Source organism: Triticum dicoccoides, chromosome 5B (genome assembly GCF_002162155.2).
Source record: "Triticum dicoccoides isolate Atlit2015 ecotype Zavitan chromosome 5B, WEW_v2.0, whole genome shotgun sequence".
NCBI lineage: Eukaryota > Viridiplantae > Streptophyta > Magnoliopsida > Poales > Poaceae > Triticum > Triticum dicoccoides.
In genome coordinates this window covers 236,925,758-236,931,313 of record NC_041389.1, presented here as the reverse complement: position 1 = coordinate 236,931,313, position 5,556 = coordinate 236,925,758, and positions in this window count along the sequence as shown.

Genomic DNA, 5,556 nt, shown 5'->3' with positions numbered 1-5,556 from the left:
TCAAGCAACTCATCGAGAGCCCCCCTTGATAGTACGGCAATCGATCCTAAAACCCGGTCTCCCAATTACCACCATGAGACCGGTAAAATAGAAAACCTATCAAGGGCAAACCTATTCCTTGCACAAAGTCCACTTGAGCTAGATGAGGATGATCTCCTCCTCCTCGAGATGGACCACCTTTCTTGATTGCGTTGGCTCGATGAAGACTAGTTGATTGCTCCCCCATACTCCACTATGGGTGAGCCACTCTTCCGCTCATCTTCACAAGTCCATTGTCACCACAATGGACAGCAAGCTTCAAGCACTTGATCTCTTCGTGATGCATCACTTGAACTTGCACACCGCAACCTAACCCCACAAAGAACTCTCACGAAGACCATGGGTTAGCACACAAAGCGTAATGGACAATGCTTACCATACCATGGGATCACTTGATACCTCGGTACATCTTGTGCGCTTTGTGTGTTGAATATTTCCAACTCTCTTCATTTGGATGATGTCTTGAAGGTGGACATGAATGATCACACAATCTTATTCTTCAAGACATGCTTGCAATAAGCTCAACACTCACATGACCGGTCTTTGGATAATTCCTTAATAGCACCGTGGTCATCACAAACTCTCCTTGAAACCAACAAATGGACTCCAAGAAAAGCCTATGGACAAACCCTTCAAATATAACTCAAGGCAACCATTAGTCCATAGAGATTGTCATCAATTACCAAAACCAAACATGGGGGCACCGCATGTTCTTTCATAAGGCTTGTTAGCATTGCCATTGTCCTTGGTTTTTCTTGGCCGAGGTGTCTAGTGATCCATTCGTCCCGGACACTGTGTTTGAAAGCCGCTAAGGCTTCAGCATCCGGGCAATCAACGATTTGGTTCTTCTTGGTGAGAAACCTGTTCCAAAGCTTACGGGCTGACTCTCCGGGTTGTTGGATTATGTGACTTAAATCGTCTGCATCCGGAGGTTGGACATAGGTCCCTTGAAAATTAGCCCTGAAAGCATCCTCAAGTTCCTCCCAACTTCCAATTGAGTTTTCGGGGAGGCTTTTCAGCCAGTGCCGAGCTGGCCCTTTCAACTTGAGGGGCAGGTATTTGATGGCATGGAGATCGTCTCCATGAGCCATGTGGATATGGAGAATGAAGTCCTCAATCCAGAATGCAGGGTCTGTTGTTCCGTCGTATGCTTCTATGTTTACGAGTTTAAATCCCTCTAGAAATTCGTGATCCAGCACCTCATCGGTGAAGCATAGGGGGTGTGCGTCACCCCTGTACTTGGATGTGTCATGGCATGCCACCGACGGTTGTGGTGTTCGGTGTTGATTCCGAGCTGGTATTCGATTAGTATAGTCGTTTTGGTGGCCGTGATCCTGCGCCGGAGCACGCTTCCTAGATCCGTAGATGGACCTGGCCATACCGGCTTTTTTGTCCAGGTGCTCACTTAAATCGTGTGCTGGCTTGTGTGCGGTGTCATTAGCCGCTCTATCGCGGCCATGGGGTGGTCGGTCCAGCACATCGGCCGTATTATTTTTCGGCAGAATGGGCTCTATAGCCTCGTCGTCGAATTCGGGCAGCAGCTTGCGCTTTGGGTAGCTCTTTGTGTGGCGATCGCCACCGTATTTTTCGTCAGTGTCGAGCACTTTGTTCCATCTGCGGTTGAGCATATCCTGCGCGGCCTTAAGCCTTTGCTTCTGCTTCTTCAAGCTCCTCATTGTGTCAATAAGCCTTCTATGGAGGTTCTCTTGTTCCAAGTGCTTTTCCGGGATGATGAGTGCATCGTCGTCCGGACTGTTCTCCTCTCCGGAGACAGGTTTATGAGTTTTATCTCCGCCATCGTTATGATCGGACAGCGTCCCCGGGCTATGTTTGCCGTCCCCTGGCTCATACTGCTCCATCGCTGGGTCCATGGGATCGTTGTTGCCTTTGGAGTCAACCGGGGTATTATTCTTTCTTGCGCTGTTATCGTTGTTTTTGCTGTGGCGAGATTTAGAGCGGCGCCGCTGACGTTGGCACTTTGGTTGCTTCTCAAGAGGATTGTCCTCTGTTGCATCCCTCCGTTCTTCGCCATTGTTTAATTTGGATGTGTCCACCATGTATATATCATATGATGAGGTGGCTGTCCAGCGCCCTTTGGGCGGTGGTTCCTGTTCTTGTCCGACATCGTCGTCCATACTGTCGATGTCTTCAGAGTCGAAATCAAGCATGTCGGTTAAGTCGTCGACAGTGGCTATTAAGTGGGTGGTGGGTGGGGAACGAATTTCTTTGCCGTCCGCTTCCCACTCGAGCCGGACATAGTTCGGCCAAGAGTCTCTTGACAGGGAGAGAGATTTCAATGAATTCAGCACGTCACCCAAGGGCGAGTGCTGAAAGATATCCGTGGAGGTAAACTCCATGATCGGTGCCAAATCATTTTCGATAGGCACGAATGTGCGCTGTTCGGAGCCTATGGCCGGAGACAAGTCCGAGGGTCCGATGACACAAACCTCATTGGAGGCGAAGTCTGTATTCGGCTCTATCGCCGATGAGTGTGCGGCCTCCGTGGCGGGGTCTATCCACCCGTCCTCGGATGGCACGATCTGCTCCGGATCTAAGGCCAGGGCAGCTGCAGGTGCGTTCTCCTAAACACCGACCGATGGCAGATCTAGGTCATGCTCATCGTGACTGTACGGCACAACTGTCATGGGCTCAAATCCGTCGAAGATCAAGTCTCCGCGGATGTCAGCAGTGTAGTTCAAGCTTCCAACCTTGACCTGATGACCGGGGGCATAGCTATCGATCTGCTCCAGATGGCCAAGCGAGTTAGCCTGCAGTGCGAAGCTACCGAATACGAAGATCTGTCCGGGGAGGAAAACCTCACCCTGGATCGCATCGTTGTAGATAATTGAAGGAGCCATCAAGCCTTATCGTGACGACACAGTGGAACTCTCAATAAAAGCACCAATGTCGGTGTCAAAACCGGTGGATCTCGATTAGGGGGTCCCGAACTATGCGTCTAAGGCTAATGGTAACAGGAGGCAGGGGACACGATGTTTACCCAGGTTCGGGCCCTCTCGATGGAGGTAATACCCTACTTCCTGCTTGATTGATCTTGATGATATGAGTATTACAAGAGTTGATCTACCACGAGATCGTACAGGCTAAACCCTAGAAGCTAGCCTATGATTATGATAGTTCTTGTCCTACGGACTAAACCCTCCGGTTTATATAGACACCGAAGGGGGCTAGGGTTACACAGAGAAGGAAATCTACATATTCGAATTGCCAAGCTTTCCTTCCACGCAAAGGAGAGTCCCACCTGGACACAGGACGAAGTCTTCAATCTTGTAACTTCATAGTCCAACAATCCGGCACAAGTACATAGTCCGGCTGTCCGAGTACCCCCTAATCCAGGACTCCCTCGCATGTCATCCACATCTCCATCTTGCCCGCACAATGGAAGCACGGTCGGATCCCATCCGAAGAGCACCAAGATTGCCCCTATCTGTCCATCCATGAGAGGCCGCTCGAAGAGCCGCACATAGGCTTGGAAGCGCCTCATCGGTGATCATTTCGCCCTCATTAGCAAGGCACAACTTGCGCATGAGCACCGCCTGCTGCTTTGTGGCTGGAGACCCACGTCCAACGCTCCTAGCAATCTGCATGCTCCTCCTCGGGTTGCTGACTGTCGACCTCTTCCTATGAGGCTGGCGTTGCGCAGGCCCCGCAGCGAAGCCAGACATGCCCCTTAAGATTGGCGTCAAGGCCCTCCTCAGTTCGGCGCAAAAACCTCCACAGGGCTATGTCGATCGTCTTCCACCGGTACGTTGCCTGGGCCGGGGACGCTGCATAGGGTGCATGGCAGCGGGCCAACCGGAACAGCACAGAGTCGACATCCTCCTCGGCTGACGAGATACGGATGGCGCTCCCCTCATGCACAGGTCTCAGAGCGCGTGGGCCCTCACTCTCCATGAGCGAAGCCAAACTACGCCCCGACAAACTGCACCCCTGCTCCAGGCAGACCCGTATCCTATCCTTGCCAGGCGACAACACATGATCGATGTGGCCGCCCAGCACATCCAACTGCACAGAGCCCATGAGGAACCCATGAGGCAGTTCCTCATTGGCCACGGGAGTCATGCCATGGGCCTCACCAGCATCCACTTGGTCGGGCGCGCGCTCGCCCGTTGACCCACCATTTGTAGGGGCCCACCTTGGCAGAGTCCCTGATGGTGGGGTCATTGGCATATTCCTACGAATGTCCATCCCACCAGATGGCACGGCCCCCCGTGTCAAGGGGTCTAGAGGTCTGTCTGCCCGACATCCAGCGGCCCCCACCATGCTTTCCGCCGAGGAAGCATCCACCCGATTGGCCAAGGTCAATCCTGCCTGGCCCGCGGTAGACTGTCCCCTGCTTTCGGCGTCACCCAAAGCTGTCGCGCATCGGGACACTGACGGACTCCGACCTGATGCACCCGGCTCCACATTCGCGGGCCCAGCCCGCTGCCTTGCCAGCGGTGCCAAAGACGACGAAGACGCCGGCGAGCCGACACCAGATGCTGAGGCCGACCGCCTTCTGAGGCCAGGAGGACTCCCACCATTGCCAGAGCCCCCAAGCGCATCCGCATCAGAGGGCGGGGAAGCCGGGGGGAGGGGGAGGCGGGGAGGCGGCGGCACTTTGCCCGTCCCATTAGCCCTGACAGGCGGCGCCAGACAGCGGATAGAGACTGGGTACCACAGGGCATCCGGCCCCCCCAGGGACCAACGCATCCGCCGGCTCCGACACGAGGAGCAGCCGCCGGCGAGGGATCCTCGACGGGTCCACCGTCTTGAGCCAAACCCTAAAGCCGGCCATGTCATGCCAGCGCGCCATGTGCTCCGCCACCTGAACCACGAAGCCAGAGCACCCTAGGACCACCTCGTCCGCGCGCCGAGTCCACGCGTGCGCCGGCACCCCCACAAGTTCGAGAGGAACAAGGAACAACACCGAGACACCAGTAGCTTGCGCCTGATGCGTCCATGGGCGGAGCGACAGTGAGAAGTCTGCACCAGGGGCGCGCCCTCGCTCCATTATCAGCTGCCGGATGAGCGGGTGCATGCAGATTACGAGGAAGTCCTCTGGGAAGAACGGCCTGATGGACATGTCATCCGCGCACAAGCCAAACTCGGCGTGCAGCGCAGCGGCCGCATCTGCAAGATCCACCCTTGGCATGGAGCCGGTGATGGATACTACGACCGCCCGTGCCAGATCAGCCTCCATGCGCCGTAGATCCTCGGACTCCTCCAGGTAGCAGCAATCCTCTGGGTCCAGGCCAAGGCCAGCGGCCATTGCCTGAGTAGACTCCACCGATCCACCAAATGGCACTGAGAAGTCCGGCCCCGCCACGCTCCCCGCCGACGATGCACGCCCCACATGACCCCACGGTGCCGCAAGCCACACCGCCCCAAGGGGAGAGGGGCCAGGCGGCGGTGGTGGCAAAGCCGACCCCAACCGAGGCAGGGAGTGGGCAGGCGGCAGGGGAGGGGGAGGGGGAGGCGCCGCCCAGCGGAGGGGGCAGAGTCGCTCCGCGGTGCCGT